Below are 14,722 nucleotides of genomic sequence, written 5' to 3' on the forward strand. Positions count from 1 at the left end.
CCTTTATAAATAGTCTCTTTATTAAACCCCTCTCAAATGATCTTGAGTTGAATGTGTTGTCTGTGTCCTGCTGGAACCCTGATAGAGTGGTCAAGCCAGAGCAGGCTTCTGGAACCTTCTTTCTCCTCAAATTCCAGCAGAGGCTCAGATTTATTCACCTGATGGATGTCAAAACCATAAATTTTCCCATCTTAGTTTATCCTAGATTCAGATGGCTGGACTCAACCTTCAAAGGTCGCTGAAGTCCATTTTCCTGCCTCCAGCTAGGAATCCCACCTCCCCACCACCACCCCCAACTGCTCCTGTCAGAGGGAAGTATATCTTACTTTGAAGATCTCCAGGTAAGGAGATACCATAACTCATTTTAGTGTCTTCATACTCCCTGCCTGATAAATCTCCCTCCTGTCTGACACGGACCCCTCCCATTACAGGTGAAGCCCGTTGCCTTTGTCTTGCTCCCTGGCAAGAACTGAACAAAAGATCCTTCATTCTTTGAAAATGTGCATTAAGTTGTCTTTTCTCTTCTCTGGCTCCAAAGTGCAGATCAATGAAAGATCATCTGCCCATGCTAGTCTCAGGTCATCAACCTGGACATTCTAGGAGAACACTACGCCATAGCAAACTTCTGCAAGAATGAGATCTAAGAGGTTGCTCAGGGGAGGGGATGGACTCCAAACGTCTGCTGAAAGACCACGGACTGGGTTCCTGACAGGAGTGACGGGGGATTCTTCGTCTCCTTTGATATATTTATCCACTTGGCCATTTATCCCCGCCTGTTATCCTGACCCTGAATTCTGGAGGGTGCCGATCTGCTGGTACTTACCAGCTCTGACAAGGCGGCTGCTTTGTAAACAGAAACCTGCTATTAGCCTTCAGGCCTCTGCTGCTTCCCTTCATCAGTCTCCACCCGGCTGGGCTTTCAGTGGACTTGAGCTGAGCCAGCCAGGAACGAGGACCAGAAATACACCCCAGGATCTGATAAACCGCAGATCCCACAAACCATTGCTTAAAAATAAATTTTACCGAATTTCAGACCCAAACTCCGATGCACACACACACACACACACACAATCCCAATTCCATATTTTAAACCATGTATCTAGATCTTTAAAGTGTTCTCCAACCTGATATGCTTTGTTTTCCTCGTTCCTAGATTGGTAAACATACTCACAAGAGGCCTTTGCCTTGTTCCCATGAAGGCATAAATGACTGCTGTACCGGCCCTTACTTAGTCCTACTCCAATTAGACACCCAGCTGTGAAACCCTAGAGTCAACACTGGAGCAGGTGCCTGGCTTTTGTCATTGGCTCAGTCCCATTTCACATTGAATCCTCCCAGGAATCCAGCAAGGTAGATGCGATTCGTCCCATTTGGTAAGTGAAAATATGATAAGGCGCAGCAAGATCAAAATCACCCAGCTAGGGGCGCCTGGGTGGCTCAGTCGGTTGAGCGGCTGACTTCGGCTCAAGTCATGATCTCACAGTCCGTGAGTTCGAGCTCCACGTCGGGCTCTGTGCTGACCGCTCAGAGCCTGAAGCCTGTTTCCAATTCTGTGTCTCCCTCTCTCTGACCCCCATTCATGCTCTGTCTCTCTCTGTCTCAAAAATAAATAAACGTTAAAAAAAAAAAATCACCCAGCTAGTGAGCAGGAACCATGAGATTCACCTCCGAGCCCTGAGACCTGAGTAAAATCTGTTTCAACAAAGAGAAGTACCAACAACTAATCCTATGGAATATTTATACCCCAAAAGCGCTCCTAATTAGGACTTGGAGGCACCTCGCAGCCCTTAACTTTTTTCAAAATCATCAAAGAGAGGGGCAAGTGGGGGTGGCTCAGTCGGTCGAGTGGCATCTACTCAGGTCATGATCTCACGGTTCTCAAGTTCAAGCCCTTGCTGCTGTCAGTGTAGGGCTTGCTTCAGATCCTTGGTCCCTCTGTCTCTGTCCCTCCCCTGCTGGCCCTCGCTCAAAAATAAATAAAACATTAAAAAACAAAACAAAGCGAAATAATTAAGGAGAGATCTGAATAATTTTAGCACCACTCGAGTGTGCTAAATTCTTGTTGAACAATTCATGTTTTTGAGAGTGGGTGGTTAGTATGTGAACCGACAAAGAAATCGCTGGTTACCCTGAGCACCATTTACAGGAAGTATGGGTCTGCAGTGGGCTGAGTGGGGAGCATGACTCCTGAGGACACACGGCATGACTATTACAAGGATGAGTGGAGTCCTAATCTTCAAAATCTCTAGAAGGTAAGCCCAGGGAGAGTCCTTGGTCATGGCACAGAAAGCCGGGGGCTCACCAATGCACAGCAACAGGAAGTCAGAGATTTGCACTCCCTGGCCCACCGCGCTTTGAGTGACTGAGCCTCATGTTGTCCTGGAACTGAAAACACACAGGATCTGAACTTAAGGTCCAGTTCAGAGCTGAGGGGTAGTCAACAGCTACCACCCGGCTCAGGAGGCCTGGGGGTGAATGTCTCCTCTGATGCTCTCAGAGGCTCACTCATCTTGGCCACCGCATCTCTGAATCACAGCACCCCTCCTTTGTGAAATAAAGCCTTCTCGAAGGCGTGAAAAGTCCTTGGTAAACAAAGGAAGGCCATAAGAAGTTGACAAATGGATTTTAAGGGCTGTGAGAAATGAAGCAAAAAGATGGCATCCCTGGATCAGGCTCTGCCAAGGGGAAAGATGCCATTAGGGTCCTCGCTCCCCACTCCCATCTAATGACACGGCTCACTCAGTCCAGAAAACCCAAGAAAGGATCCCCTGCCCTTTGGTATATCTGGCTCACTTCTACTGAGATATGAACTGGCCAAGCCCGAGAGTCCCTCCAGAAAGTAGTTAGCTCTGTTGTTTCTAAGCCAGCCTGGGCCTGGGGCTTTTTCGCTTAAGCTTCAGAGCTGTGATGTGGGGTCCAGCCCCCTTTATTTCCCCATCTTACCAGTTCTGTGCAAAAGACCCAAGTGTAATAGAACAAAAAGTTACCTTGCCCCTTCCACCTCCTCAACTTCCTGCCTTATCATATCTTATTAAGGCCAGATTCCCAATAATTAGTCGATGGAGGGCTTTTTCCAGATCCCTAGCAACTGTGTTACTTGGCCTTGAAGCCTAAAAGAGAGTAATGACTCTCTGAGGGAAAGGAGCTCAAATCATGGAGGGTCTGCTAGCTTCTGGAATGAGAGAACCAAAAATATCTTCCCTTGTTTCTAGACCTGACATAGTAACGAGAGTAAACTTCAACTTACTATTTCTGTAAATTAGCCCCATTCATGAAGACCAAATGCCAAGTGGTGTGCTAAGGGCTTCCTTTGCAAGTATTACTCATTTGAATTGAAGATAATAAAATAACCCGTGCCTCCTAAGAGATGCCACAGAAATATTAATGATACGTGCTGCCCATCGGCTCCCTTGGGGCCACTCGTTGCTTGTCACTCCCCACTCCCCACCAACACCCAAAGAAACATCCATTTGTTCTCTGCTGGAAGTGAATTGATTGCTATGAACAGAACCCGTGACCAAAGCCAAGACCTGTCTTTTATACATAAAGCTCAAAGGGCAACGTCCCCATCGTCTGACTTAACTAATTTGTACACCCTTCTGAAGAGACCCAAACTATCTTCTTCCCTTGTCCAGGGAGGAATGGTAATGGGCTCTGGCAAAGGGGAGGTAGAAACAGTTTAGAAGAGAGACAAGCGGTGATGAGCATTTGCCCATCTCATGTCCCCCTTTGTCTTGCAAGGTAGGGGGAGAGGCTGTTGGAGAGGAGGGGAAGAAGGGCAATGAATACAAGAAGTCCTAATGGAAGAGGGACATATTTGAGAGCGGCCACCCCAGGCTGCCCTGTTGGAGACATGGATCCTGGGAGAGTGGTCCTGTGTGCCATCTACAGGAAACCACCTGCTGGGGCAGAAAGGATGCACAACAGAGATGCCCATCAATGGGTTCGTGGGAGTGAGGGAGGAAGAGGTGTCCTCCATGGGAATCACTCATACCAGGGAACCAAGGTGCCCTGGACACAGCAACCCCGAGGCAGTAATCTGTGACAAGAGGTGAGACTGTGGGGACGGCAGCATCTCTGGCAACATACGAACAAGACACAAGAGAGACTGGAACGTGATGCCCCTCCCTTTTTCCACTTTTACCCAGCTGTGTTTGCCCCAGTGCCCCTGGCATTGGAAACAGACACCAGAGCAGGGCAGAGAGAAGAAACCAGAAATGTTTTAAACTGGTTGTGGCTCTGATCATTCTAAAGTTGACAGAAATCACTGATGTGCCTGAATTTACCCCAGGTGTCTAAATTGAGTTGCCTGCTGAAAGCTTAGAAGTTAAGAATCAGAAGTGAAAGGACAATTACATGTTTTCCATGCCTAAATGAGGACTGTGAAGTTGCAGGCTGTCCAGGGCTGCTGGTGAGCAGGAGTCCAGGGAGCCAGGGCCGGAACTTGGAGGCGGACTGACTTCGTGGGATGAGAGAAGAAAAACAAAAACTTCTCATGGTTTCGACTTTCCTGTAACAGCAAGGACAAACCACGAATAATATCTGAGTGAACTGTCCTGTAAAAACAACAAGATATGATTACCAAAATGGAGAACGGTGTGCCAGTCATTTACCAATGCTATTTATTAAACCAGTGCAAAGGCTGCCTGCATCACAACAGAGGTGTGGTTCTGTGTGGTGTGGGTGGGAGCACGCATCGTGCCAGTCGATTGTTCTTTCCTAGGAAGGCCCAGAGCTCAGAGTCCATATCAACTACAGAGAGAGCAAAGGTCATGGCTGGAGACCAGGGGCACGGGGGTATGAGATTCCTAATGTAAGGATGGCCCCATCTCCTCACTCTGCCCTTCTGACAAACAGACCCATGCACTCTGGCTCCTAATTGAGTAGACCAAGGGTCGGGGCGCAGGCATGGCAAGTTGGGGTACTTGCTAAGATGCAAACTTTAAGGGGCGCCTAGGTGGCACAGTCGGTTAAGCGTCCGACTTCAGCCAGGTCACGATCTCACGGTCCGTGAGTTCGAGCCCCGCGTCGGGCTCTGGGCTGATGGCTCAGAGCCTGGAGCCTGTTTCTGATTCTGTGTCTCCCTCTCTCTGCCCCTCCCCCGTCATGCTCTGTCTCTCTCTGTCCCAAAAATAAATAACGTTGAAAAAAAATTAAAAAAAAAAAGATGCAAACTTTAAGAGGGTGCCAAAAACGCAGTAATCAAGATAAATAATATTCGGTGCAATATTTTTTTCAATAAAAATTAATGCAGGGGCACCTGGATGGCTTCAGTCAGTTAAGCGTCCGATTCTCGACTTCGGCTCAGGTCATGATCTCGCAGTTCCTGAGATGGAGGAATGTGTTGGGCTCTTGCTGACAGCACAGAGCCTTCTTGGGATTCCCTCTCTCTCTCTTTCTCTCTGCCCCTCCCCTGCTGGCACACTCTTTCTTTCTCTCAAAATAAATAAAATTCATTTTGAAAAAAGAAATAAATGAAGGCAAGATAGTCATGATGAACAAAATATCAAAATTTCAATAAGACAGAGTCCATATTACTGATTTTTCTTTTTTGTCCTAGGCTACAGTATGGCTCAGCATGTCACCGTTACTGATCTGAAAAAGGAGAAAGAAAATTATCTGTATTCACAGGCTGCACTATTGTCTATAAGGTAAATCCAGAAAGTCTACAAAAAAATTTTTTTAGAAATTTAAGAATTTTCTTGGGGCATCCGGGTGGCTCAGTCGGTTAGGCGGCCGACTTTGGCTCAGGTCACGATCTTGTGGTCCGTGAGTTCGAGCCCCGTGTCGGGCTCTGTGCTGACAGCTCAGAGCCTGGAGCCTGTTTCAGATTCTGTGTCTCCCTCTCTCTGACCCTCCCCCGTTCATGCTCCTGTCTCTCCCTGTCTCCAAAATAAATAAAACGTTAAAAAAAATTAAAAAAAAAAAGAATTTAAGAATTTTCTCTAAGAAATGAGATCAGCAAGTATATTAATCCGCTCAGGCTGCTATAACAAAATACCACAGACTGGGGGGCTGAAATAGCAGAAGTTTAGTTCTCACAGCTCTAGAGGCTAAGAAGTCCACGACCAAGTTTCCAGCAAAGTGGGTTTCGTTTTGAGGTCTCTCTTCTTGGCTTGAAGGCAGCTGCATTCTCTCTGTGTGCATGCATGACACTCCTCTTTTTGCAGGCTTGAGACAGAAGAAGCTGTCTGGTATCTCTTGTTGCTATTAGGGCACCAATATCATCACAAGGGCCCCACTCTCATGACCTCATTTAAACCGGAAGGCCCATGAAGGCCCGTCTCCAAATACCATCACATTGGGTATTAAGGCTTCAACATATGAACTGGGCAGGGGAGGGTGGGGACACAAACATTCAGTCCGTAACAACAAAGTCACAGGATACGTGGTCAATATACAAAAATCAATTATATTTCTATGTAATAGTAATGAACTATTGGAATTCATTTTTAAAACACCATTTACGGGGACACCTGGGTGGCTCAGTTGGTTAAGCAGCCGACTTCGGCTCAGGTCACGATCTCACAGTTTGTGGGTTTGAGCTGTACTGTGCTGACAGCTCAGAGCCCTGAGCCTGCTTTGGATTCTGTGTCTCCCTCTCCTCTCTGCCCTCCCCCACTCATGTTCTGTCTGTCTCTCTCTCAACAATAAATAAATATTTTTAAAAAATTTTTATGAAAAAAAACACCATTTACTATTCTCCCCCAAAATATTAGGTATAAATCTAATCAGATACATTCAAAATGTCTATACTGAAAACCAAAAAACACTGGTGAATAGATTAGATAACATCTTAATAAATGCAGAGATACACCACACCCTGGATCGAAAGCCTCAATGTTGTAAAGTGTTAAATCTCTTCATGTTAATCTGTAGAGTCAATTCGATCTCAACAAAAATCACAGCACAATGTCGTAGATATCAACAATCTGATTTCATTTTTTTTATGGAAAGGAGAAGTGACTAGAAAAGGCAAAAACAATTTGAAAGAGAGGACAATGGGAGGTTTCACACTATCTGATTTCAAGACCTACTGGTAAAGAATAGATACAATGGAACAGAATACAGTCCAGAAATAGATTCATACAAATACAGTAACCTGATTTTGGCAATGGTGCGAAGGCAACCCAATGAAAAAGTATAGTCTTTTCAACACATGATGCTAGAAAATTGAATATTCACACGCCAAAAAGAAGGAGGAGGGAGAGAACAACCTCAATGTATACTTCACACTTTGTACAAAATTGAACTCAAAATGAACACAGAACTAAATGTGCAACCTAAATTTATAAAACTTCTAGAATAAAATATACTAGAAAATCTTTGTGACCTTGAGTTTGGCCAAGAGTTCTTAGATACAACAGCAAAAAGCACGACCCGTTCAAAAAGTACATTTGCCTTTATTAAAATTAAAAATATTTGCTTGTCAAAAGACACTGTTAAGAGAAGGAAAAGAAACACCACAGACTGAGGAAAATATGTTCAAAGAGTATATCGGCAAGGAACTTATGTCCAAATATGTAAAGAACTTTCAAAAAATCAACAATAATAAAACAAACAACCCAATTAAAAATAGGAAAAATATTTGAACAGACATTTCATCAGCAAAGAACAGTCATTTTACTATAAGTAAACTAAAAAATAAATTTAAAAAAAAACTCAAGAGATTTAGCTAGACCATACGCACATAACATTTTATAGCAAATAGAAAAGGATGAAATCAGTGGACCAAGGATCCACTTACGAATATTTTTTAACCACTAAATTATGCCTGAAGAAAGTAGAAAGAAGAGAAGATAAACAGAAAGATAAATAATGAAAGACAAAGCAAACATACAATAGAGGTCAACAAAGCCATAAATTGGCACTTTGAAACAAACAGTAAAATTGAATACTTTGAGGAGAATGACCCATAAAAGTGCAGCTTAAATACACATTAAGCAATGTCAGGAATGAGAAGAAGGATATAACTGTAGCTAAAGTAGTCATTAAAATAATATAAATAAGAAAAGTTCTTAAAATAGTTTTATCCAACGAACTAGAAAATATTGGCCAAACTGATGTTGAACAAATTCCTTAAAGATACTAACACTAGACAAAATTGGAAATCTGAACAGTCTTATCAAAATGAAAGAAATTACAAACCTTCCCACCAAGAAAACTCCTGGCCCTAATATCTCCAACAGGGACTTCTACCAAACATATACAGAAGGAAGGATGCTAACAGTTTGTTACTCTTTTAGAAAATAGAAGAAGAGAAACCCATCTATTTCACCTTGATGCTGACGCTTGACAAGGATATTATAGGGGGGAAAAGTTACAGGCCAATCTTATTCACGAACAGAGGCGCAAAAACTGTAAAACAAAATGTTAACACCGAATCCAGCCTGATGGTTAAAGGCCATACAGTACACGCAGCTTGGGTTTTATTCCAGTAATGCAAGGTTACCTTAGCAGTCCCAAACTCAACGTCCTTTACCATACCCACAGAATAAAGGAGAAGGTTTGCTTGGGATAAATCACTGAAGTATAGATCTTTATTTTGTGCACTTATCTGATTTGTGGTATATTTCATAAGTTAAAAAATTAATACAATGAAGGCCCTCAGGGCAGAGCACCCTACCTGTGTAAAAAATTGACACATCTTTTACAACTAGAGATACTGGTCAATCCGAAAATTTTTAAAGTGAATCGCATGGCCCAGCTTGCAAGGAAGAAAGAGAAATCCTCAGTTTAGAAAACACGGCAGAAACTGAGAGATAGTGGAAGCATTTAATAATCTGAGGCAGCCCAGCAGGCAGAGGTTGGAGATCTTCATGCCTGTACAAGTAACAGGGGCTTGGGTATTACTGCTCGTGCTACTTTAAGGTGTGCGGGGGGGGGGGGGGGGGGGTTAGGAGCTCAATTTTAAGCCACAGATGCATGTGAGGCATTGAAGTCTAGGAGGCAGTTACTTGTTAAACGTTGGAAGCAGAGGGAAAAACCAAGTAAGCTAGAGACCGAAACTGGGGACTCTGGCATGTTGGTTGGGTTTAAAGACTGTCTTCAGAGGCTTGAACCCCACAGAACTCTGTGCTTCCCTCCACTGCAGCACTCTCCCCATTAATAATGGCATTTTCAGTGTATATATCTGTCTTTCCCCCTCTAAGGGCAGGGAACATTCTGTATCCTTAGAAAAGACATTCTGCAAACAAGCTATTGAACTATTGGTGACCGTGTCAAATGGCAGGAAGCCAAGGGAAGAATCTGTTCGGGCTCAAGGCACAATGGAAAAGCAGGTGAGCCTGGGAACGTGGGCAGGATGTGCTAAGGGAGAGATGTCCCTCCAAGGAACCAGCTGAGAGGCATGAGGAAGGAGTGACACTGGGAACATAGGGGAGGATTCAGAGAAGAGGAGGTTGGCGTTACGGGGTCCAAGACTGCCCTCTCGCTTCCAGGGTCTGGTTCTCTGCGTCACAGTTTGAGTGACGGATGGTTAGGTAAACCCCTCCACCTCCTACCACCCCAGCCTCCTGCACGCTGGCCCTGCGTGCCCATGGGGATGTGGTGTCAACAACCCATGCCCTAAGGTAGGATCCAAATTCTTGCCTCTTTTCCCATCGGAACTGGGTCTACTCTGCTGGCACAAACCAGGGAGTCTCTGTACCATGAGGCCATAAATTCTGTGCTTTCAAGTGCTTTGAGCCACCTCTCTCCGGGTCTGTGGAAGATCGCTTAAAGTCTCTCCTTCCAGAGGTGAACAACAGCCCGGCTGATGAAAGAAACATCCCCCTGGCAAGCAAAGCCCTGGCCCAGGCCAGGTGCCGGATACAAGAGCCCTTGCCTGGCTCACCCTTCTTTCTGAAAGGCATTTGGCATCATTGCCAAGTGATCCTGAGGAGCACTCGGTCATCCTGAGGAGCACTCGGTCACACACCTAGACATCTGGGAGCAGACGGGGAGGGGAGAGGCATGCACCAGGCTCACAGTCCTAAGGCTGCTTCTTGATAGCTACTTGCTTTAATTTTTGTGGAGGCCAAAGCACTACCAGAAACCTCCCCAAACCTGACTCTTAGAAACTGAAAGGAGGGCAAGGAGGATCCCTGAACTAGCTACCTGCTCCTTTTTAATTACCTGACTATAGCTGGAGGAGGTGTAGTTATAATGTCACCTAAAAAGGAAGAGAGACGGACACAAAATAATCAAAATAATCTCAGGATAACATGTGGCAGACTCTAGCATGCAAACAACTCTGCGTAGAGAAACAAACAAACAAACAAACAACAACAACAACAAAAACATCTGGAAGAAACTGACCCACATAGCACAGTGTATGTCCCAAATAGTCTAGAATGTGTATGCCTACTCTATTTTCCAAATAGTCTATAACTGGTATACTTCTTCTACCCATATTTGGAAAACTACCAATGCACACTTCTTTTGATGTAGAAGAATATTTAATGCCATGAGAAATATTCATGATATAGTATTAAATGAAAACAAAAGTCCATTTGTGTGTGTGTGTGTGTTTTGATTCCTTTTTTTTTTTTAATTTTTTTTAACATTTATTTATTTTTGAGACAGAGAGAGACAGAGCATGAACGGGGGAGGGGCAGAGAGAGAGGGAGACACAGAATCGGAAGCAGGCTCCAGGCTCTGAGCCATCAGCCCAGAGCCCGACGCAGGGCTCGAACTCACGGACCGCGAGATCGTGACCTGAGCCGAAGTCGGACGCTCAACCGACTGAGCCACCCAGGCGCCCCAATTGATTCCTTTTTTAATGGAACAATCTGAAATTGATGGGGTTCGAAAAGAAAATGGCTTACTTTTGACCGATAACTCCCTTTAAACATATTCTATGATATTTTGGAAAGATGCCTTGGCTTTCCTGTTATGAACAGGTTCTCCATAATTACCACTCCTTTTCAGGCATTAAAAGGCCTTTCCCCTACCCTTTTCCTGCTGCTTCTGGCTCCTTTAGGGCTAGGTAGGGGGAATGGCCAATGCACATTTTGTAAAGAAATAATATGGACATATTTATTATCCTGTACTCTAATTTGGCAAGCTGAGCTGGCATCTCTTACTCAAATAATTAGAACAGCAACTCCTACGAGTGAGTTGTCTATATATGCCAGGCATGGTGTTCATCGGGTTGGTAATGTGGAGATGGTCTATAACTTGGTAGGAGCTGTCTTTCAAATTGGGGTAGAAACCAGATGGTGAGATGGGACAAGAGAATAAAGGGTAAGAGCAAATTTGTTCAAGAATTTGGTTTTACAAGGGCAGCCCTAGGAAAGGTTTTCTATAACGAGGATGCATTGGTTTGCTAGGGGGTAACAAAGTACCACCGACCGGGGGCTTAAGTAACGGAAATGTGTTTTCTCACAGTCCTGTAGGCTAGAAGTCTGAGATCAGGGCTCAGCAGGTTTTGGGTTTTTGGTGGCCTCTCCCCTGGACTTGATGACGACCTTCTCATTACGTCCCCACATGGTCTTTCCTGTGTGCCCACACACCTCACACACCGTGCAGCCAAATTTCCTCTTCTTATAAGGACACCAGTCAGACTGGATTGTGGTCTACCTTAAAGTCTTCGTGTTAAGTGAATCACCTCTTTAAAGGCCCTGTCTCTAAATGTGCTCACATTCTGCTGTACCGAGGGTTATGGATTCAACTATGAATTGGGGGGGGGGGGGGGGGGGGGGGACAATTCAGCCCATGACAGAGGTCAGGGACATTTTTTTTCTTTTAATACACAAGAAGCAGGATTATTTTGTGTGTGATAAAACTCTTTCCTTTTTTTTTTTTTAAATTTAAGTTCAAGTTAGTTAACATACAGTGTTGTCATGGCTTCCAGTGATTCATCTCTTACATATGACTCCCAGTGCTCATCCCAACAAGTGCCCTCCTTAATGCGTGTCACACATTTAACCCATACCCCCGCCCACCTCCCCTCCAGCAACTCTCACTTTGTTCTCTGCAGTTAAGAGAAGAGACAGTATTTTTAAGTGCTGTAGAAAGAGCTCAGAGAAAGAGACTACCACTGATAGAGGAAAAGCCCTGAGGCCGACAAAGGGGTAGGAAGCAGAGCCCTGGGTAAAAGGAGCCGGGGGCAAAGGGAGACCTCTGCCTCCCCCATACTGTACTGGGAGAAACTGGAGACTGCTGGCGTGGCAGAGGACAAGCAGGTCTGGAAGCATAAACTGGAACCATTTTGAGGGCAGTCTGGCCACATAAGTCAAAAGCCTTAAAAATATGCCTATAAATTGAGCTAGAAACTCCAATTCAATGAATTGATCCCAAGGAAATAATTCGGGGTGTGCTCCAGGACCTAGTAATAATGACAAGTCAAACAGAACCACAGGGTTGTTTATAACTTAAAAAGGGCAGAAAATGACCTCAATAGCCAAACAGGGAGGAATAGATAAACTAGGGTACGTTCTTTTTTTTTTTTTTTTTTTTTTAACGTTTATTTATTTTGAGACAGAGAGAGACAGAGCATGAACGGGGGAGGGGCAGAGAGAGAGGGAGACACAGAATCGGAAGCAGGCTCCAGGCTCTGAGCCGTCAGCACAACGCCCGACGCGGGGCAGGCTCCAGGCTCTGAGCCGTCAGCACAACGCCCGACGCGGGGCTCGAACCGACGGACCGCGAGATCGTGACCTGAGCTGAAGTCGGAGGCTTAACCCACTGAGCCACCCAGGAGCCCCTAGGGTACGTTTTTAAAATGAAACACACACAACAGTAGGACTCTCAGAGTGTCTGCAGCCGCTACTTAATACAAGTGGCTTATTAAGACAGAATGATGGGGACAGTATAACCTTATATGAGGAGATGAGGGGCAGACAATTATACAAAGAATAATCATGCTTTTAAAAAGGCAGTAGATATATAAAAGAGGAAAGAGAGCCCCTGTGTGTGGGAGGCAAAGGTTAGCCATGGTTATCTCCGGGTGGTAGGATTTAGGGAGCTAATTATTTCTTTTTGCTCACCTATAGTTTCTAATTTTTGCCATGGGGAACACATTAGTTAAGCAATATGGGGTAGAGGGGGGAGCAATAAAATATTTTATTTATTTATTTATTTATTATTTATTTATTTATTTAAATGCTTATTTTTGAGACAGAGCGAGAGACAGGGTGCAAGCAGGGGAGGGGCAGACAGAGGGTGACACAGAATCTGAAGCGGGCTCCAGGCTCTGAGCTGTCAGCACAGAGCCCGATGCGGGGTTTGAACCCACGAACTGTGAGATCATGACCTGAGCTGAAGTCGGACACTTAACCGACTGAGCCACTCAGGCACCCCTAAAATGTTTTATTTTAATGCAACACCTGTATTTCTTTTCAGGGCTATTTTCTAAAAAAGACACCAATTTTTATTACTTGAGCGTTGTTGTGTAAATGATGCTGACTCATGGAAAATGATAAAGGAGATAGGAATGTGCTCCCTGCAGACTGAGATGCTCTGCAGCATCCCTAGGACAGCATTTTGCACACATTGGACCCACAAATAACCGGTTAGGAAAAATGATCGCATAAGGTGCTGGTGGAAGAAAAGGTTGCTAGGCCTCCCAAGTGAGAAAATCACTCGCACAGCAGCCTCCATGTGAGGTGTGTAAAGTCATGCCTTAGTAAATAACAAATGACCACATGCCGTTAGTCCCTGATGTGGCTCCAGAGTTGTCAAAATCTAGAATATTCTGTCTCTAAAGGTTTTGAGCCTGCGAGAGTGTGGATTCCAACTCCCACCCACCGCTCAGACTGCTGATCAAACTGGATTCCAGCCCCCATCAGAGGCGAGGCATTTGCTTTCCAGAAAGCCTCTGAGGCCAGAAGGCTTTGGTATTGATGATGTATCTTCCTCAGAAATGTTCCATCTTCTTTTCAGGCACGTTGTCATTACCATTATACCCTGAAGGCATTACTTAGATGTCATGAAACAACAGCCTTTTAAATTCATGTTATGGGCTGGTCTGGCTATTTAATCCCGTTCTTAAATGTAAATGTTTCTGATGCTATGGAGAGGAAGAGAATGGAAGAATATTACTGAAACAGGGGATGAGTCTAATGTCTTTTATCTGCCAGAGACACGCCAAGACTGAAGATATTTATTGGTTCAGTACTTCAGCAACATGGTATTAATTGTCTTTGAGTGTTTTGATAGGTAGTTAGCGCACGGGGTATTAATGAAAACAGCCCCACTTCATTTTAAAATTAACTGCTTGGCCATTGAGCGATAGGAGCTGATAAATGATGGCAATAAATTTGTGATGGAGATTTATGTGCTCGTAACTCAGAGCACGGCTGTGGGCATGCTCAGATGGGGTGGGGAGATAGGAAATACCAAAAAGCAGCTTTATCCAAAAGAGCGTTTCTCCCAAAACACTGCCGAGCCCATTATCAGTCACCTCTTTCTGGGATGCCACAGGTTGGTGGAAACTTGGCCTCCCAGGTGCTGGGGGCACGTCCCAGGCCATCCCGCTGGATGCAAACGCCTCCTGATCTGTGACAGGGTGTTTTCTGGGTGCCCATGGGGACTCCTACGCATGTTTTGTTTTCAGAGCCTTCATTCACCTGTGTTTCTGGAAAGCAGCTCCTCCCGGGCCGTCTTGGCTAACAGTTGATATTTCCTCAGAGCTGCTCCCTTGCTAAGACAATGGAAAAGTCTACCCAGATGGACACACCAAGGAGGGAAGGAAATATTTCTCGCTTGGTTGTTGTCAGGCTCTGGGCTGGGTGCCTAA

The sequence above is a fragment of the Lynx canadensis genome, chromosome C1, assembly GCF_007474595.2.
Source record: "Lynx canadensis isolate LIC74 chromosome C1, mLynCan4.pri.v2, whole genome shotgun sequence".
NCBI classification, from domain to species: domain Eukaryota; kingdom Metazoa; phylum Chordata; class Mammalia; order Carnivora; family Felidae; genus Lynx; species Lynx canadensis.